Source organism: Canis lupus, chromosome 7 (genome assembly GCF_048164855.1).
Source record: "Canis lupus baileyi chromosome 7, mCanLup2.hap1, whole genome shotgun sequence".
Classification (NCBI taxonomy): domain Eukaryota; kingdom Metazoa; phylum Chordata; class Mammalia; order Carnivora; family Canidae; genus Canis; species Canis lupus.
This window is the reverse complement of record NC_132844.1, coordinates 76,162,767-76,184,761: the sequence shown is the minus strand read 5'-3', so window position 1 is coordinate 76,184,761 and position 21,995 is coordinate 76,162,767.

The following is a 21,995-nucleotide window of genomic DNA, read 5'->3' as shown; positions in this document are numbered from 1 at the left end:
GGCTGGGAGAGGTTGCGGGAAAAGCATGTGTGAGCACTGGGCCTCAACTCCCGTGTATCTGAGTTGAATACAGCGATTTCCAATGGCCTTCTTCAATCACAGTGTAGCTAGGTTCCAACTCCCATGTCCGAGTGGGTAGCAGACATCTGCCTCCCATGCATACACACTTCTGAGAGTTGAGCTTATGGACTGTACCTCCAGATCCAGCCTGCTCGTACCCTTGGCTTCTAAAAGGCCTAGGCTCGCTGTTTGACGGAAGTGCTGGGAGAGGTAATTGGAATCACCGGGCACACAAGACTAGTGCCTCCAAGCTCAGTTCAGCGATTTCCTAGTAATTCCTGTGGTAGACTGGTGCTACATACTAAGTTCCATACGTGAGAGGGTAGCTGAACGCCTTGTCCAAAACCATCTTACTTCTGAGAGTTGAGCTCAGCCTCAGTCCCTCACAGTTCCACACTGCCTGCAGAGTGAGTTTCGCAGGTCTTCAGCAGAGACGTTTGCCAGAGGCTTCTGAGACGCAGGGTAACAATGCAGACCTGGAGGGTATCCCCAGGTGCAGTCGACTGGTAATCTTGGAACGTCCTGACTCAGAATACTGCTACCTTCTCACTGCCATAGGAATGCAGCTAGTTGACAGCTGGCTTCAAGACATGCTTCCCTGTGAGAGCTGAGGACAGGGCAGAACCCTCCCGCATGCTGCCTGACTGTAGGAGTAGCTGCTAACATCCTTATGTTAGTGGCTGGGAGAGGTTGCGGGAAAAGCATGTGTGAGCACTGGGCCTGAACTCCCGTGTATCTGAGTTGAATACAGCGATTTCCAACGGCTTTCCTCAACCAGAGTGTAGCTAGGTTCTAAATCCCATGTACGAGCGGGTAGCAGACATCTGCCTCCCATGCATACACACTTCTGAGAGTTGAGCTTATGGCCTGTACCTCCACATCCAGCCTGCTGGTACCCTTGGCTTCTAAAAGGCCTAGGCTCGCTGTTTGACGGAAGTGCTGGGAGAGGTAATTGGAATCTCCCGGCACACAAGACGAGTGCCTCCAAGCTCAATTCACGATTTCCCAGTAATTCTTGTGGTAGACAGGTGCTACATACAAAGTTCCATATGTGAGAAGGTAGCTGAACGCCCTGTCCAAAAGCATCTTACTTCTGAGATTTGAGCACACCCTCAGTCCCTCACACTTCCACACTGCCTGCAGAGTGAGTTTCACACGTCTTCACCAGAGACGATTGCCAGAGGCTTCTGAGTACAAGTTAACAATGCAGACCTGGAGGGTATCTCCAGGTGCAGTAGAGTGGTAATCTTGGAACCTCCTGACTCAGAGTACTGCTACCTTCTCACTGCCATAGGAATGCAGCTAGTTGACAGCTGGCTTCAAGACATGATTCCCTGTGAGAGCTGAGGACAGGGCAGAACCCTCCCGCATCCTGCCTGACTGTAGGAGTAGCTGCTAACATCCTTATGTTAGTGGCTGGGAGAGGTTGCGGGAAAAGCATGTGTGAGCACTGGGCCTGAACTACCGTGTATCTGAGTTGAATACAGCGATTTCCAATGGCCTTCTTCAATCACAGTGTAGCTAGGTTCCAACTCCCATATCCGGGTGGGTAGCAGACATCTGCCTCCCATGCATACACACTTCTGAGAGTTGAGCTTATGGCCTGTACCTCCACATCCAGCCTGCTCGTACCCTTGGCTTCTAAAAGGCCTAGGCTCGCTGTTTGACGGAAGTGCTGGGAGAGGTAATTGGAATCACCCGTCACACAAGACTAGTGCCTCCAAGCTCAGTTCAGCGATTTCCTAGTAATTCCTGTGGTAGACTGGTGCTACATACTAACTTCCATACGTGAGAGGGTAGCTGAACGCCTTGTCCAAAACCATCTTACTTCTGAGAGTTGAGCTCAGCCTCAGTCCCTCACAGTTCCACACTGCCTGCAGAGTGAGTTTCGCAGGTCTTCAGCAGAGACGTTTGCCAGAGTCTTCTGAGACGAAGGGTAACAATGCAGACCTGGAGGGTATCCCCAGGTGCAGTCGACTGGTAATCTTGGAACCTCCTGACTCAGAATACTGCTACCTTCTCACTGCCATAGGAATGCAGTTAGTTGACAGCTGGCTTCAAGACATGCTTCCCTGTGAGAGCTTAGGACAGGGCAGAACCCTCCCGCATGCTGCCTGACTGTAGGAGTAGCTGCTAACATCCTAATGTTAGTGGCTGGGAGAGGCTGCGGGAAAAGCATGTGTGAGCACTGGGCCTGAACTCCCGTGTATCTGAGTTGAATACAGCGATTTCCAACGGCTTTCCTCAACCAGAGTGTAGCTAGGTTCCAAATCCCATGTACGAGCGGATAGCAAACATCTGCCTCCCATGCATACACACTTCTGAGAGTTGAGCTTATGGCCTGTACCTCCTCAGCCAGCCTGCTGGTACCCTTGGCTTCTAAAAGGCCTAGGCTCGCTGTTTGACGGAAGTGCTGGGAGAGGTAATTGGAATCACCCGGCACACAAGACTAGTGCCTCCAAGCTCAGTTCAGGGATTTCCTAGTAATTCCTGTGGTAGAGTGGTGCTACATACTAAGTTCCATACGTGAGAGGGTAGCTGAACGCCTTGTCCAAAACCATCTTACTTCTGAGAGTTGAGCTCAGCCTCAGTCCCTCACAGTTCCACACTGCCTGCAGAGTGAGTTTCGCAGGTCTTCAGCAGAGACGTTTGCCAGAGGCTTCTGAGACGCAGGGTAACAATGCAGACCTGGAGGGTATCCCCAGGTGCAGTCGACTGATAATGTTGGAACCTCCTGACTCAGAATACTGCTACCTTCTCACTGCCATAGGAATGCAGCTAGTTGACAGCTGGCTTCAAGACATGCTTCCCTGTGAGAGCTGAGGACAGGGCAGAACCCTCCCGCATGCTGCCTGACTGTAGGAGTAGCTGCTAACATCCTTATGTTAGTGGCTGGGAGAGGTTGCGGGAAAAGCATGTGTGAGCACTGGGCCTGAACTCCCGTGTATCTGAGTTGAATACAGCGATTTCCAACGGCTTTCCTCAACCAGAGTGTAGCTAGGTTCCAAATCCCATGTACGAGCGGGTAGCAGACATCTGCCTCCCATGCATACACACTTCTGAGAGTTGAGCTTATGGCCTGTACCTCCACATCCAGCCTGCTGGTACCCTTGGCTTCTAAAAGGCCTAGGCTCGCTGTTTGACGGAAGTGCTGGGAGAGGTAATTGGAATCTCCCGGCACACAAGACGAGTGCCTCCAAGCTAAATTCACGATGTCCCAGTAATTCTTGTGGTAGACAGGTGCTACATACTAATTCCATATGTGAGAAGGTAGCTGAACGCCTTATCCAAAAGCATCTTACTTCTGAGATTTGAGCACACCCTCAGTCCCTCACACTTCCACACTGCCTGCAGAGTGAGTTTCACACGTCTTCACCAGAGACGATTGCCAGAGGCTTCTGAGTACAAGTTAACAATGCAGACCTGGAGGGTATCTCCAGGTGCAGTAGAGTGGTAATCTTGGAACCTCCTGACTCAGAGTACTGCTACCTTCTCACTGCCATAGGAATGCAGCTAGTTGACAGCTGCCTTCAAGACATGCTTCCCTGTGAGAGCTGAGGACAGGGCAGAACCCTCCCGCATCCTGCCTGACTGTAGGAGTAGCTGCTAACATCCTATTGTTAGTGGCTGGGAGAGGTTGCGGGAAAAGCATGTGTGAGCACTGGGCCTGAACTCCCGTGTATCTGAGTTGAATACAGCGATTTCCAATGGCCTTCTTCAATCACAGTGTAGCTAGGTTCCAACTCCCATGTCCGAGTGGGTAGCAGACATCTGCCTCCCATGCATACACACTTCTGAGAGTTGAGCTTATGGCCTGTACCTCCACATCCAGCCTGCTCGTACCCTTGGCTTCTAAAAGGCCTAGGCTCGCTGTTTGACGGAAGTGCTGGGAGAGGTAATTGGAATCACCCGGCACACAAGACTAGTGTCTCCAAGCTAAGTTCAGCGATTTCCTAGTAATTCCTGTGGTAGACTGGTGCTACATACTAAGTTCCATACGTGAGAGGGTAGCTGAACGCCTTGTCCAAAACCATCTTACTTCTGAGAGTTGAGCTCAGCCTCAGTCCCTCACAGTTCCACACTGCCTACAGAGTGAGTTTCGCAGGTCTTCAGCAGAGACGTTTGCCAGAGGCTTCTGAGACGCAGGGTAACAATGCAGACCTGGAGGGTATCCCCAGGTGCAGTCGACTGGTAATCTTGGAACCTCCTGACTCAGAATACTGCTACCTTCTCACTGCCATAGGAATGCAGCTAGTTGACAGCTGGCTTCAAGACATGCTTCCCTGTCAGAGCTGAGGACAGGGCAGAACCATCCCGCATGCTGCCTGACTGTAGGAGTAGCTGCTAACATCCTTATGTTAGTGGCTGGGAGAGGTTGCGGGAAAAGCATGTGTGATCACTGGGCCTGAACTCCCGTGTATCTGAGTTGAATACAGCGATTTCCAATGGCCTTCTTCAATCACAGTGTATCTAGGTTCCAACTCCCATGTCCGAGTGGGTAGCAGACATCTGCCTCCCATGCATACACACTTCTGAGAGTTGAGCTTATGGCCTGTACCTCCACATCCAGCCTGCTGGTACCCTTGGCTTCTAAAAGGCCTAGGCTCGCTGTTTGACGGAAGTGCTGGGAGAGGTAATTGGAATCACCCGGCACACAAGACTAGTGTCTCCAAGCTCAGTTCAGCGATTTCCTAGTAATTCCTGTGGTAGACTGGTGCTACATACTAAGTTCCATACGTGAGAGGGTAGCTGAACGCCTTGTCCAAAACCATCTTACTTCTGAGAGTTGAGCTCAGCCTCAGTCCCTCACAGTTCCACACTGCCTACAGAGTGAGTTTCGCAGGTCTTCAGCAGAGACGTTTGCCAGAGGCTTCTGAGACGCAGGGTAACAATGCAGACCTGGAGGGTATCCCCAGGTGCAGTCGACTGGTAATCTTGGAACCTCCTGACTCAGAATACTGCTACCTTCTCACTGCCATAGGAATGCAGCTAGTTGACAGCTGGCTTCAAGACATGCTTCCCTGTCAGAGCTGAGGACAGGGCAGAACCATCCCGCATGCTGCCTGACTGTAGGAGTAGCTGCTAACATCCTTATATTAGTGGCTGGGAGAGGTTGCGGGAAAAGCATGTGTGAGCACTGGGCCTGAACTCCCGTGTATCTGAGTTGAATACAGCGATTTCCAACGGCTTTACTCAACCAGAGTGTAGCTAGGTTCCAAATCCCATGTACGAGCGGGTAGCAGACATCTGCCTCCCATGCATACACACTTCTGAGAGTTGAGCTTATGGCCTGTACCTCCACATCCAGGCTGCTGGTACCCTTGGCTTCTAAAAGGCCTAGGCTCGCTGTTTGACGGAAGTGCTGGGAGAGGTAATTGGAATCACCCGGCACACAAGACTAGTGCCTCCAAGCTCAGTTCAGCGATTTCCTAGTAATTCCTGTGGAAGACTGGTGCCACATACTAAGTTCCATATGTGAGATGGTAGCTGAACGCCTTGTCCAAAAGCATCTTACTTCTGAGAGTTGAGCACACCCTCAGTCCCTCACACTTCCACACTGCCTGCAGAGTGAGTTTCACACGTCTTCACCAGAGACGATTGCCAGAGGCTTCTGAGTACAAGTTAACAATGCAGACCTGGAGGGTATCTCCAGGTGCAGTAGAGTGGTAATCTTGGAACCTCCTGACTCAGAGTACTGCTACCTTCTCACTGCCATAGGAATGCAGCTAGTTGACAGCTGGCTTCAAGACATGCTTCCCTGTGAGAGCTGAGGACAGGGCAGAACCCTCCCGCATCCTGCCTGACTGTAGGAGTAGCTGCTAACATCCTTATGTTAGTGGCTGGGAGAGGTTGCGGGAAAAGCATGTGTGAGCACTGGGCCTGAACGCCCGTGTATCTGAGTTGAATACAGCGATTTCCAATGGCCTTCTTCAATCACAGTGTAGCTAGGTTCCAACTCCCATGTCCGAGTGGGTAGCAGACATCTGCCTCCCATGCATACACACTTCTGAGAGTTGAGCTTATGGCCTGTACCTCCACATCCAGCCTGCTCGTACCCTTGGCTTCTAAAAGGCCTAGGCTCGCTGTTTGACGGAAGTGATGGGAGAGGTAATTGGAATCACCCGGCACACAAGACTAGTGCCTCCAAGCTCAGTTCAGCGATTTCCTAGTAATTCCTGTGGTAGACTGGTGCTACATACTAAGTTCCATACGTGAGAGGGTAGCTGAACGCCTTGTCCAAAACCATCTTACTTCTGAGAGTTGAGCTCAGCCTCAGTCCCTCACAGTTCCACACTGCCTGCAGAGTGAGTTTCGCAGGTCTTCAGCAGAGACGTTTGCCAGAGGCTTCTGAGACGCAGGGTAACAATGCAGACCTGGAGGGTATCCCCAGGTGCAGTCGACTGGTAATCTTGGAACCTCCTGACTCAGAATACTGCTACCTTCTCACTGCCATAGGAATGCAGCTAGTTGACAGCTGGCTTCAAGACATGCTTCCCTGTGAGTGCTGAGGACAGGGCAGAACCCTCCCGCATGCTGCCTGACTGTAGGAGTAGCTGCTAACATCCTTATGTTAGTGGCTGGGAGAGGTTGCGGGAAAAGCATGTGTGAGCACTGGGCCTGAACTCCCGTGTATCTGAGTTGAATACAGCGATTTCCAACGGCTTTCCTCAACCAGAGTGTAGCTAGTTTCCAAATCCCATGTACGAGCGGGTAGCAGACATCTGCCTCCCATGCATACACACTTCTGAGAGTTGAGCTTATGGCCTGTACCTCCACAGCCAGCCTGCTGGTACCCTTGGCTTCTAAAAGGCCTAGGCTCGCTGTTTGACGGAAGTGCTGGGAGAGGTAATTGGAATCACCCGGCACACAAGACTAGTGCCTCCAAGCTCAGTTCAGGGATTTCCTAGTAATTCCTGTGGTAGAGTGGTGCTACATACTAAGTTCCATACGTGAGAGGGTAGCTGAACGCCTTGTCCAAAACCATCTTACTTCTGAGAGTTGAGCTCAGCCTCAGTCCCTCACAGTTCCACACTGCCTGCAGAGTGAGTTTCGCAGGTCTTCAGCAGAGACGTTTGCCAGAGGCTTCTGAGACGCAGGGTAACAATGCAGACCTGGAGGGTATCCCCAGGTGCAGTCGACTGGTAATCTTGGAACCTCCTGACTCAGAATACTGCTACCTTCTCACTGCCATAGGAATGCAGCTAGTTGACAGCTGGCTTCAAGACATGCTTCCCTGTGAGAGCTGAGGACAGGGCAGAACCCTCCCGCATGCTGCCTGACTGTAGGAGTAGCTGCTAACATCCTTATGTTAGTGGCTGGGAGAGGTTGCGGGAAAAGCATGTGTGAGCACTGGGCCTGAACTCCCGTGTATCTGAGTTGAATACAGCGATTTCCAACGGCTTTCCTCAACCAGAGTGTAGCTAGTTTCCAAATCCCATGTACGAGCGGGTAGCAGACATCTGCCTCCCATGCATACACACTTCTGAGAGTTGAGCTTATGGCCTGTACCTCCACAGCCAGCCTGCTGGTACCCTTGGCTTCTAAAAGGCCTAGGCTCGCTGTTTGACGGAAGTGCTGGGAGAGGTAATTGGAATCACCCGGCACACAAGACTAGTGCCTCCAAGCTCAGTTCAGGGATTTCCTAGTAATTCCTGTGGTAGAGTGGTGCTACATACTAAGTTCCATACGTGAGAGGGTAGCTGAACGCCTTGTCCAAAACCATCTTACTTCGGAGAGTTGAGCTCAGCCTCAGTCCCTCACAGTTCCACACTGCCTGCAGAGTGAGTTTCGCAGGTCTTCAGCAGAGACGTTTGCCAGAGGCTTCTGAGACGCAGGGTAACAATGCAGACCTGGAGGGTATCCCCAGGTGCAGTCGACTGGTAATCTTGGAACCTCCTGACTCAGAATACTGCTACCTTCTCACTGCCATAGGAATGCAGCTAGTTGACAGCTGGCTTCAAGACATGCTTCCCTGTGAGAGCTGAGGACAGGGCAGAACCCTCCCGCATGCTGCCTGACTGTAGGAGTAGCTGCTAACATCCTTATGTTAGTGGCTGGGAGAGGTTGCGGGAAAAGCATGTGTGAGCACTGGGCCTGAACTCCCGTGTATCTGAGTTGAATACAGCGATTTCCAACGGCTTTCCTCAACCAGAGTGTAGCTAGGTTCTAAATCCCATGTACGAGCGGGTAGCAGACATCTGCCTCCCATGCATACACACTTCTGAGAGTTGAGCTTATGGCCTGTACCTCCACATCCAGCCTGCTGGTACCCTTGGCTTCTAAAAGGCCTAGGCTCGCTGTTTGACGGAAGTGCTGGGAGAGGTAATTGGAATCTCCCGGCACACAAGACGAGTGCCTCCAAGCTCAATTCACGATTTCCCAGTAATTCTTGTGGTAGACAGGTGCTACATACAAAGTTCCATATGTGAGAAGGTAGCTGAACGCCCTGTCCAAAAGCATCTTACTTCTGAGATTTGAGCACACCCTCAGTCCCTCACACTTCCACACTGCCTGCAGAGTGAGTTTCACACGTCTTCACCAGAGACGATTGCCAGAGGCTTCTGAGTACAAGTTAACAATGCAGACCTGGAGGGTATCTCCAGGTGCAGTAGAGTGGTAATCTTGGAACCTCCTGACTCAGAGTACTGCTACCTTCTCACTGCCATAGGAATGCAGCTAGTTGACAGCTGGCTTCAAGACATGATTCCCTGTGAGAGCTGAGGACAGGGCAGAACCCTCCCGCATCCTGCCTGACTGTAGGAGTAGCTGCTAACATCCTTATGTTAGTGGCTGGGAGAGGTTGCGGGAAAAGCATGTGTGAGCACTGGGCCTGAACTACCGTGTATCTGAGTTGAATACAGCGATTTCCAATGGCCTTCTTCAATCACAGTGTAGCTAGGTTCCAACTCCCATATCCGAGTGGGTAGCAGACATCTGCCTCCCATGCATACACACTTCTGAGAGTTGAGCTTATGGCCTGTACCTCCACATCCAGCCTGCTCGTACCCTTGGCTTCTAAAAGGCCTAGGCTCGCTGTTTGACGGAAGTGCTGGGAGAGGTAATTGGAATCACCCGTCACACAAGACTAGTGCCTCCAAGCTCAGTTCAGCGATTTCCTAGTAATTCCTGTGGTAGACTGGTGCTACATACTAACTTCCATACGTGAGAGGGTAGCTGAACGCCTTGTCCAAAACCATCTTACTTCTGAGAGTTGAGCTCAGCCTCAGTCCCTCACAGTTCCACACTGCCTGCAGAGTGAGTTTCGCAGGTCTTCAGCAGAGACGTTTGCCAGAGTCTTCTGAGACGAAGGGTAACAATGCAGACCTGGAGGGTATCCCCAGGTGCAGTCGACTGGTAATCTTGGAACCTCCTGACTCAGAATACTGCTACCTTCTCACTGCCATAGGAATGCAGCTAGTTGACAGCTGGCTTCAAGACATGCTTCCCTGTGAGAGCTTAGGACAGGGCAGAACCCTCCCGCATGCTGCCTGACTGTAGGAGTAGCTGCTAACATCCTAATGTTAGTGGCTGGGAGAGGCTGCGGGAAAAGCATGTGTGAGCACTGGGCCTGAACTCCCGTGTATCTGAGTTGAATACAGCGATTTCCAACGGCTTTCCTCAACCAGAGTGTAGCTAGGTTCCAAATCCCATGTACGAGCGGATAGCAAACATCTGCCTCCCATGCATACACACTTCTGAGAGTTGAGCTTATGGCCTGTACCTCCTCAGCCAGCCTGCTGGTACCCTTGGCTTCTAAAAGGCCTAGGCTCGCTGTTTGACGGAAGTGCTGGGAGAGGTAATTGGAATCACCCGGCACACAAGACTAGTGCCTCCAAGCTCAGTTCAGGGATTTCCTAGTAATTCCTGTGGTAGAGTGGTGCTACATACTAAGTTCCATACGTGAGAGGGTAGCTGAACGCCTTGTCCAAAACCATCTTACTTCTGAGAGTTGAGCTCAGCCTCAGTCCCTCACAGTTCCACACTGCCTGCAGAGTGAGTTTCGCAGGTCTTCAGCAGAGACGTTTGCCAGAGGCTTCTGAGACGCAGGGTAACAATGCAGACCTGGAGGGTATCCCCAGGTGCAGTCGACTGATAATGTTGGAACCTCCTGACTCAGAATACTGCTACCTTCTCACTGCCATAGGAATGCAGCTAGTTGACAGCTGGCTTCAAGACATGCTTCCCTGTGAGAGCTGAGGACAGGGCAGTACCCTCCCGCATGCTGCCTGACTGTAGGAGTAGCTGCTAACATCCTTATGTTAGTGGCTGGGAGAGGTTGCGGGAAAAGCATGTGTGAGCACTGGGCCTGAACTCCCGTGTATCTGAGTTGAATACAGCGATTTCCAACGGCTTTCCTCAACCAGAGTGTAGGTAGGTTCCAAATCCCATGTACGAGCGGGTAGCAGACATCTGCCTCCCATGCATACACACTTCTGAGAGTTGAGCTTATGGCCTGTACCTCCACATCCAGCCTGCTGGTACCCTTGGCTTCTAAAAGGCCTAGGCTCGCTGTTTGACGGAAGTGCTGGGAGAGGTAATTGGAATCTCCCGGCACACAAGACGAGTGCCTCCAAGCTAAATTCACGATGTCCCAGTAATTCTTGTGGTAGACAGGTGCTACATACTAAGTTCCATATGTGAGAAGGTAGCTGAACGCCTTATCCAAAAGCATCTTACTTCTGAGATTTGAGCACACCCTCAGTCCCTCACACTTCCACACTGCCTGCAGAGTGAGTTTCACACGTCTTCACCAGAGACGATTGCCAGAGGCTTCTGAGTACAAGTTAACAATGCAGACCTGGAGGGTATCTCCAGGTGCAGTAGAGTGGTAATCTTGGAACCTCCTGACTCAGAGTACTGCTACCTTCTCACTGCCATAGGAATGCAGCTAGTTGACAGCTGGCTTCAAGACATGCTTCCCTGTGAGAGCTGAGGACAGGGCAGAACCCTCCCGCATCCTGCCTGACTGTAGGAGTAGCTGCTAACATCCTAATGTTAGTGGCTGGGAGAGGTTGCGGGAAAAGCATGTGTGAGCACTGGGCCTGAACTCCCGTGTATCTGAGTTGAATACAGCGATTTCCAATGGCCTTCTTCAATCACAGTGTAGCTAGGTTCCAACTCCCATGTCCGAGTGGGTAGCAGACATCTGCCTCCCATGCATACACACTTCTGAGAGTTGAGCTTATGGCCTGTACCTCCACATCCAGCCTGCTCGTACCCTTGGCTTCTAAAAGGCCTAGGCTCGCTGTTTGACGGAAGTGCTGGGAGAGGTAATTGGAATCACCCGGCACACAAGACTAGTGTCTCCAAGCTCAGTTCAGCGATTTCCTAGTAATTCCTGTGGTAGACTGGTGCTACATACTAAGTTCCATACGTGAGAGGGTAGCTGAACGCCTTGTCCAAAACCATCTTACTTCTGAGAGTTGAGCTCAGCCTCAGTCCCTCACAGTTCCACACTGCCTACAGAGTGAGTTTCGCAGGTCTTCAGCAGAGACGTTTGCCAGAGGCTTCTGAGACGCAGGGTAACAATGCAGACCTGGAGGGTATCCCCAGGTGCAGTCGACTGGTAATCTTGGAACCTCCTGACTCAGAATACTGCTACCTTCTCACTGCCATAGGAATGCAGCTAGTTGACAGCTGGCTTCAAGACATGCTTCCCTGTCAGAGCTGAGGACAGGGCAGAACCATCCCGCATGCTGCCTGACTGTAGGAGTAGCTGCTAACATCCTTATGTTAGTGGCTGGGAGAGGTTGCGGGAAAAGCATGTGTGAGCACTGGGCCTGAACTCCCGTGTATCTGAGTTGAATACAGCGATTTCCAACGGCTTTACTCAACCAGAGTGTAGCTAGGTTCCAAATCCCATGTACGAGCGGGTAGCAGACATCTGCCTCCCATGCATACACACTTCTGAGAGTTGAGCTTATGGCCTGTACCTCCACATCCAGGCTGCTGGTACCCTTGGCTTCTAAAAGGCCTAGGCTCGCTGTTTGACGGAAGTGCTGGGAGAGGTAATTGGAATCACCCGGCACACAAGACTAGTGCCTCCAAGCTCAGTTCAGCGATTTCCTAGTAATTCCTGTGGAAGACTGGTGCCACATACTAAGTTCCATATGTGAGATGGTAGCTGAACGCCTTGTCCAAAAGCATCTTACTTCTGAGAGTTGAGCACACCCTCAGTCCCTCACACTTCCACACTGCCTGCAGAGTGAGTTTCACACGTCTTCACCAGAGACGATTGCCAGAGGCTTCTGAGTACAAGTTAACAATGCAGACCTGGAGGGTATCTCCAGGTGCAGTAGAGTGGTAATCTTGGAACCTCCTGACTCAGAGTACTGCTACCTTCTCACTGCCATAGGAATGCAGCTAGTTGACAGCTGGCTTCAAGACATGCTTCCCTGTGAGAGCTGAGGACAGGGCAGAACCCTCCCGCATCCTGCCTGACTGTAGGAGTAGCTGCTAACATCCTTATGTTAGTGGCTGGGAGAGGTTGCGGGAAAAGCATGTGTGAGCACTGGGCCTGAACGCCCGTGTATCTGAGTTGAATACAGCGATTTCCAATGGCCTTCTTCAATCACAGTGTAGCTAGGTTCCAACTCCCATGTCCGAGTGGGTAGCAGACATCTGCCTCCCATGCATACACACTTCTGAGAGTTGAGCTTATGGCCTGTACCTCCACATCCAGCCTGCTCGTACCCTTGGCTTCTAAAAGGCCTAGGCTCGCTGTTTGACGGAAGTGATGGGAGAGGTAATTGGAATCACCCGGCACACAAGACTAGTGCCTCCAAGCTCAGTTCAGCGATTTCCTAGTAATTCCTGTGGTAGACTGGTGCTACATACTAAGTTCCATACGTGAGAGGGTAGCTGAACGCCTTGTCCAAAACCATCTTACTTCTGAGAGTTGAGCTCAGCCTCAGTCCCTCACAGTTCCACACTGCCTGCAGAGTGAGTTTCGCAGGTCTTCAGCAGAGACGTTTGCCAGAGGCTTCTGAGACGCAGGGTAACAATGCAGACCTGGAGGGTATCCCCAGGTGCAGTCGACTGGTAATCTTGGAACCTCCTGACTCAGAATACTGCTACCTTCTCACTGCCATAGGAATGCAGCTAGTTGACAGCTGGCTTCAAGACATGCTTCCCTGTGAGTGCTGAGGACAGGGCAGAACCCTCCCGCATGCTGCCTGACTGTAGGAGTAGCTGCTAACATCCTTATGTTAGTGGCTGGGAGAGGTTGCGGGAAAAGCATGTGTGAGCACTGGGCCTGAACTCCCGTGTATCTGAGTTGAATACAGCGATTTCCAACGGCTTTCCTCAACCAGAGTGTAGCTAGTTTCCAAATCCCATGTACGAGCGGGTAGCAGACATCTGCCTCCCATGCATACACACTTCTGAGAGTTGAGCTTATGGCCTGTACCTCCACAGCCAGCCTGCTGGTACCCTTGGCTTCTAAAAGGCCTAGGCTCGCTGTTTGACGGAAGTGCTGGGAGAGGTAATTGGAATCACCCGGCACACAAGACTAGTGCCTCCAAGCTCAGTTCAGGGATTTCCTAGTAATTCCTGTGGTAGAGTGGTGCTACATACTAAGTTCCATACGTGAGAGGGTAGCTGAACGCCTTGTCCAAAACCATCTTACTTCTGAGAGTTGAGCTCAGCCTCAGTCCCTCACAGTTCCACACTGCCTGCAGAGTGAGTTTCGCAGGTCTTCAGCAGAGACGTTTGCCAGAGGCTTCTGAGACGCAGGGTAACAATGCAGACCTGGAGGGTATCCCCAGGTGCAGTCGACTGGTAATCTTGGAACCTCCTGACTCAGAATACTGCTACCTTCTCACTGCCATAGGAATGCAGCTAGTTGACAGCTGGCTTCAAGACATGCTTCCCTGTGAGAGCTGAGGACAGGGCAGAACCCTCCCGCATGCTGCCTGACTGTAGGAGTAGCTGCTAACATCCTTATGTTAGTGGCTGGGAGAGGTTGCGGGAAAAGCATGTGTGAGCACTGGGCCTGAACTCCCGTGTATCTGAGTTGAATACAGCGATTTCCAACGGCTTTCCTCAACCAGAGTGTAGCTAGTTTCCAAATCCCATGTACGAGCGGGTAGCAGACATCTGCCTCCCATGCATACACACTTCTGAGAGTTGAGCTTATGGCCTGTACCTCCACAGCCAGCCTGCTGGTACCCTTGGCTTCTAAAAGGCCTAGGCTCGCTGTTTGACGGAAGTGCTGGGAGAGGTAATTGGAATCACCCGGCACACAAGACTAGTGCCTCCAAGCTCAGTTCAGGGATTTCCTAGTAATTCCTGTGGTAGAGTGGTGCTACATACTAAGTTCCATACGTGAGAGGGTAGCTGAACGCCTTGTCCAAAACCATCTTACTTCGGAGAGTTGAGCTCAGCCTCAGTCCCTCACAGTTCCACACTGCCTGCAGAGTGAGTTTCGCAGGTCTTCAGCAGAGACGTTTGCCAGAGGCTTCTGAGACGCAGGGTAACAATGCAGACCTGGAGGGTATCCCCAGGTGCAGTCGACTGGTAATCTTGGAACCTCCTGACTCAGAATACTGCTACCTTCTCACTGCCATAGGAATGCAGCTAGTTGACAGCTGGCTTCAAGACATGCTTCCCTGTGAGAGCTGAGGACAGGGCAGAACCCTCCCGCATGCTGCCTGACTGTAGGAGTAGCTGCTAACATCCTTATGTTAGTGGCTGGGAGAGGTTGCGGGAAAAGCATGTGTGAGCACTGGGCCTGAACTCCCGTGTATCTGAGTTGAATACAGCGATTTCCAACGGCTTTCCTCAACCAGAGTGTAGCTAGGTTCCAAATCCCATGTACGAGCGGGTAGCAGACATCTGCCTCCCATGCATACACACTTCTGAGAGTTGAGCTTATGGCCTGTACCTCCACATCCAGCCTGCTGGTACCCTTGGCTTCTAAAAGGCCTAGGCTCGCTGTTTGACGGAAGTGCTGGGGGAGGTAATTGGAATCTCCCGGCACACAAGACGAGTGCCTCCAAGCGCAATTCACGATTTCCCAGTAATTCTTGTGGTAGACAGGTGCTACATACTAAGTTCCATATGTGAGAAGGTAGCTGAACGCCTTGTCCAAAAGCATCTTACTTCTGAGATTTGAGCACACCCTCAGTCCCTCACACTTCCACACTGCCTGCAGAGTGAGTTTCACACGTCTTCACCAGAGACGATTGCCAGAGGCTTCTGAGTACAAGTTAACAATGCAGACATGGAGGGTATCTCCAGGTGCAGTAGAGTGGTAATCTTGGAACCTCCTGACTCAGAGTACTGCTACATTCTCACTGCCATAGGAATGCAGCTAGTTGACAGCTGGCTTCAAGACATGCTTCCCTGTGAGAGCTGAGGACAGGGCAGAACCCTCCCGCATGCTGCCTGACTGTAGGAGTAGCTGCTAACATCCTAATGTTAGTGGCTGGGAGAGGCTGCGGGAAAAGCATGTGTGAGCACTGGGCCTGAACTCCCGTGTATCTGAGTTGAATACAGCGATTTCCAACGGCTTTCCTCAACCAGAGTGTAGCTAGGTTCCAAATCCCATGTCCGAGTGGGTAGCAGACATCTGCCTCCCATGCATACACACTTCTGAGAGTTGAGCTTATGGCCTGTACCTCCTCAGCCAGCCTGCTGGTACCCTTGGCTTCTAAAAGGCCTAGGCTCTCTGTTTGACGGAAGTGCTGGGAGAGGTAATTGGAATCACCCGGCACACAAGACTAGTGCCTCCAAGCTCAGTTCAGGGATTTCCTAGTAATTCCTGTGGTAGAGTGGTGCTACATACTAAGTTCCATACGTGAGAGGGTAGCTGAACGCCTTGTCCAAAACCATCTTACTTCTGAGAGTTGAGCTCAGCCTCAGTCCCTCACAGTTCCACACTGCCTGCAGAGTGAGTTTCGCAGGTCTTCAGCAGAGACGTTTGCCAGAGGCTTCTGAGACGCAGGGTAACAATGCAGACCTGGAGGGTATCCCCAGGTGCAGTCGACTGGTAATCTTGGAACCTCCTGACTCAGAATACTGCTACCTTCTCACTGCCATAGGAATGCAGCTAGTTGACAGCTGGCTTCAAGACATGCTTCCCTGTGAGAGCTGAGGACAGGGCAGAACCCTCCCGCATGCTGCCTGACTGTAGGAGTAGCTGCTAACATCCTTATGTTAGTGGCTGGGAGAGGTTGCGGGAAAAGCATGTGTGAGCACTGGGCCTGAACTCCCGTGTATCTGAGTTGAATACAGCGATTTCCAACGGCTTTCCTCAACCAGAGTGTAGCTAGGTTCCAAATCCCATGTACGAGCGGGTAGCAGACATCTGCCTCCCATGCATACACACTTCTGAGAGTTGAGCTTATGGCCTGTACCTCCACATCCAGCCTGCTGGTACCCTTGGCTTCTAAAAGGCCTAGGCTCGCTGTTTGACGGAAGTGCTGGGAGAGGTAATTGGAATCTCCCGGCACACAAGACGAGTGCCTCCAAGCTAAATTCACGATTTCCCAGTAATTCTTGTGGTAGACAGGTGCTACATACTAAGTTCCATATGTGAGAAGGTAGCTGAACGCCTTATCCAAAAGCATCTTACTTCTGAGATTTGAGCACACCCTCAGTCCCTCACACTTCCACACTGCCTGCAGAGTGAGTTTCACACGTCTTCACCAGAGACGATTGCCAGAGGCTTCTGAGTACAAGTTAACAATGCAGACCTGGAGGGTATCTCCAGGTGCAGTAGAGTGGTAATCTTGGAACCTCCTGACTCAGAATACTGCTACCTTCTCACTGCCATAGGAATGCAGCTAGTTGACAGCTGGCTTCAAGACATGCTTCCCTGTGAGAGCTGAGGACAGGGCATTACCCTCCCGCATCCTGCCTGACTGTAGGAGTAGCTGCTAACATCCTAATGTTAGTGGCTGGGAGAGGCTGCGGGAAAAGCATGTGTGAGCACTGGGCCTGAACTCCCGTGTATCTGAGTTGAATACAGCGATTTCCAACGGCTTTCCTCAACCAGAGTGTAGCTAGGTTCCAAATCCCATGTACGAGCGGGTAGCCGACATCTGCCTCCCATGCATACACACTTCTGAGAGTTGAGCTTATGGCCTGTACCTCCACAGCCAGCCTGCTGGTACCCTTGGCTTCTAAAAGGCCTAGGCTCGCTGTTTGACGGAAGTGCTGGGAGAGGTAATTGGAATCACCCGGCACACAAGACTAGTGCCTCCAAGCTCAGTTCAGGGATTTCCTAGTAATTCCTGTGGTAGAGTGGTGCTACATACTAAGTTCCATACGTGAGAGGGTAGCTGAACGCCTTGTCCAAAACCATCTTACTTCGGAGAGTTGAGCTCAGCCTCAGTCCCTCACAGTTCCACACTGCCTGCAGAGTGAGTTTCGCAGGTCTTCAGCAGAGACGTTTGCCAGAGGCTTCTGAGACGCAGGGTAACAATGCAGACCTGGAGGGTATCCCCAGGTGCAGTCGACTGGTAATCTTGGAACCTCCTGACTCAGAATACTGCTACCTTCTCACTGCCATAGGAATGCAGCTAGTTGACAGCTGGCTTCAAGACATGCTTCCCTGTGAGAGCTGAGGACAGGGCAGAACCCTCCCGCATGCTGCCTGACTGTAGGAGTAGCTGCTAACATCCTTATGTTAGTGGCTGGGAGAGGTTGCGGGAAAAGCATGTGTGAGCACTGGGCCTGAACTCCCGTGTATCTGAGTTGAATACAGCGATTTCCAACGGCTTTCCTCAACCAGAGTGTAGCTAGGTTCCAAATCCCATGTACGAGCGGGTAGCAGACATCTGCCTCCCATGCATACACACTTCTGAGAGTTGAGCTTATGGCCTGTACCTCCACATCCAGCCTGCTGGTACCCTTGGCTTCTAAAAGGCCTAGGCTCGCTGTTTGACGGAAGTGCTGGGGGAGGTAATTGGAATCTCCCGGCACACAAGACGAGTGCCTCCAAGCGCAATTCACGATTTCCCAGTAATTCTTGTGGTAGACAGGTGCTACATACTAAGTTCCATATGTGAGAAGGTAGCTGAACGCCTTGTCCAAAAGCATCTTACTTCTGAGATTTGAGCACACCCTCAGTCCCTCACACTTCCACACTGCCTGCAGAGTGAGTTTCACACGTCTTCACCAGAGACGATTGCCAGAGGCTTCTGAGTACAAGTTAACAATGCAGACATGGAGGGTATCTCCAGGTGCAGTAGAGTGGTAATCTTGGAACCTCCTGACTCAGAGTACTGCTACATTCTCACTGCCATAGGAATGCAGCTAGTTGACAGCTGGCTTCAAGACATGCTTCCCTGTGAGAGCTGAGGACAGGGCAGAACCCTCCCGCATGCTGCCTGACTGTAGGAGTAGCTGCTAACATCCTAATGTTAGTGGCTGGGAGAGGCTGCGGGAAAAGCATGTGTGAGCACTGGGCCTGAACTCCCGTGTATCTGAGTTGAATACAGCGATTTCCAACGGCTTTCCTCAACCAGAGTGTAGCTAGGTTCCAAATCCCATGTCCGAGTGGGTAGCAGACATCTGCCTCCCATGCATACACACTTCTGAGAGTTGAGCTTATGGCCTGTACCTCCTCAGCCAGCCTGCTGGTACCCTTGGCTTCTAAAAGGCCTAGGCTCTCTGTTTGACGGAAGTGCTGGGAGAGGTAATTGGAATCACCCGGCACACAAGACTAGTGCCTCCAAGCTCAGTTCAGGGATTTCCTAGTAATTCCTGTGGTAGAGTGGTGCTACATACTAAGTTCCATACGTGAGAGGGTAGCTGAACGCCTTGTCCAAAACCATCTTACTTCTGAGAGTTGAGCTCAGCCTCAGTCCCTCACAGTTCCACACTGCCTGCAGAGTGAGTTTCGCAGGTCTTCAGCAGAGACGTTTGCCAGAGGCTTCTGAGACGCAGGGTAACAATGCAGACCTGGAGGGTATCCCCAGGTGCAGTCGACTGGTAATCTTGGAACCTCCTGACTCAGAATACTGCTACCTTCTCACTGCCATAGGAATGCAGCTAGTTGACAGCTGGCTTCAAGACATGCTTCCCTGTGAGAGCTGAGGACAGGGCAGAACCCTCCCGCATGCTGCCTGACTGTAGGAGTAGCTGCTAACATCCTTATGTTAGTGGCTGGGAGAGGTTGCGGGAAAAGCATGTGTGAGCACTGGGCCTGAACTCCCGTGTATCTGAGTTGAATACAGCGATTTCCAACGGCTTTCCTCAACCAGAGTGTAGCTAGGTTCCAAATCCCATGTACGAGCGGGTAGCAGACATCTGCCTCCCATGCATACACACTTCTGAGAGTTGAGCTTATGGCCTGTACCTCCACATCCAGCCTGCTGGTACCCTTGGCTTCTAAAAGGCCTAGGCTCGCTGTTTGACGGAAGTGCTGGGAGAGGTAATTGGAATCTCCCGGCACACAAGACGAGTGCCTCCAAGCTAAATTCACGATTTCCCAGTAATTCTTGTGGTAGACAGGTGCTACATACTAAGTTCCATATGTGAGAAGGTAGCTGAACGCCTTATCCAAAAGCATCTTACTTCTGAGATTTGAGCACACCCTCAGTCCCTCACACTTCCACACTGCCTGCAGAGTGAGTTTCACACGTCTTCACCAGAGACGATTGCCAGAGGCTTCTGAGTACAAGTTAACAATGCAGACCTGGAGGGTATCTCCAGGTGCAGTAGAGTGGTAATCTTGGAACCTCCTGACTCAGAATACTGCTACCTTCTCACTGCCATAGGAATGCAGCTAGTTGACAGCTGGCTTCAAGACATGCTTCCCTGTGAGAGCTGAGGACAGGGCATTACCCTCCCGCATCCTGCCTGACTGTAGGAGTAGCTGCTAACATCCTAATGTTAGTGGCTGGGAGAGGCTGCGGGAAAAGCATGTGTGAGCACTGGGCCTGAACTCCCGTGTATCTGAGTTGAATACAGCGATTTCCAACGGCTTTCCTCAACCAGAGTGTAGCTAGGTTCCAAATCCCATGTACGAGCGGGTAGCCGACATCTGCCTCCCATGCATACACACTTCTGAGAGTTGAGCTTATGGCCTGTACCTCCACAGCCAGCCTGCTGGTACCCTTGGCTTCTAAAAGGCCTAGGCTCGCTGTTTGACGGAAGTGCTGGGAGAGGTAATTGGAATCACCCGGCACACAAGACTAGTGCCTCCAAGCTCAGTTCAGGGATTTCCTAGTAATTCCTGTGGTAGAGTGGTGCTACATACTAAGTTCCATACGTGAGAGGGTAGCTGAACGCCTTGTCCAAAACCATCTTACTTCTGAGAGTTGAGCTCAGCCTCAGTCCCTCACAGTTCCACACTGCCTGCAGAGTGAGTTTCGCAGGTCTTCAGCAGAAACGTTTGCCAGAGGCTTCTGAGACGCAGGGTAACAATGCAGACCTGGAGGGTATCCCCAGGTGCAGTCGACTGGTAATCTTGGAACCTCTTGACTCAGAATACTGCTACCTTCTCACTGCCATAGGAATGCAGCTAGTTGACAGCTGGCTTCAAGACATGCTTCCCTGTGAGAGCTGAGGACAGGGCAGAACCCTCCCGCATGCTGCCTGACTGTAGGAGTAGCTGCTAAAATCCTTATGTTAGTGGCTGGGAGAGGTTGCGGGAAAAGCATGTGTGAGCACTGGGCCTGAACTCCCGTGTATCTGAGTTGAATACAGCGATTTCCAACGGCTTTCCTCAACCAGAGTGTAGCTAGGTTCCAAATCCCATGTACGAGCGGGTAGCAGACATCTGCCTCCCATGCATACACACTTCTGAGAGTTGAGCTTATGGCCTGTACCTCCACATCCAGCCTGCTGGTACCCTTGGCTTCTAAAAGGCCTAGGCTCGCTGTTTGACGGAAGTGCTGGGAGAGGTAATTGGAATCTCCCGGCACACAAGACGAGTGCCTCCAAGCTCAATTCACGATTTCCCAGTAATTCTTGTGGTAGACAGGTGCTACATACTAAGTTCCATATGTGAGAAGGTAGCTGAACGCCTTGTCCAAAAGCATCTTACTTCTGAGAGTTGAGCTCAGCCTCAGTCCCTCACTGTTCCACACTGCCTGCAGAGTGAGTTTCGCAGGTCTTCAGCAGAGACGTTTGCCAGAGGCTTCTGAGACGCAGGGTAACAATGCAGACCTGGAGGGTATCCCCAGGTGCAGTCGACTGGTAATCTTGGAACCTCCTGACTCAGAATACTGCTACCTTCTCACTGCCATAGGAATGCAGCTAGTTGACAGCTGGCTTCAAGACATGCTTCCCTGTGAGAGCTGAGGACAGGGCAGAACCCTCCCGCATGCTGCCTGACTGTAGGAGTAGCTGCTAACATCCTTATGTTAGTGGCTGGGAGAGGTTGCGGGAGAAGCATGTGTGAGCACTGGGCCTGAACTCCCGTGTATCTGAGTTGAATACAGCGATTTCCAACGGCTTTCCTCAACCAGAGTGTAGCTAGGTTCCAAATCCCATGTACGAGCGGGTAGCAGACATCTGCCTCCCATGCATACACACTTCTGAGAGTTGAGCTTATGGCCTGTACCTCCACATCCAGCCTGCTGGTACCCTTGGCTTCTAAAAGGCCTAGGTTCGCTGTTTGACGGAAGTGCTGGGAGAGGTAATTGGAATCTCCCGGCACACAAGACGAGTCCCTCCAAGCTCAATTCACGATTTCCCAGTAATTCTTGTGGTAGACAGGTGCTACATACTAAGTTCCATATGTGAGAAGGTAGCTGAACGCCCTGTCCAAAAGCATCTTACTTCTGAGATTTGAGCACACCCTCAGTCCCTCACACTTCCACACTGCCTGCAGAGTGAGTTTCACACGTCTTCACCAGAGACGATTGCCAGAGGCTTCTGAGTACAAGTTAACAATGCAGACCTGGAGGGTATCTCCAGGTGCAGTAGAGTGGTAATCTTGGAACCTCCTGACTCAGAGTACTGCTACCTTCTCACTGCCA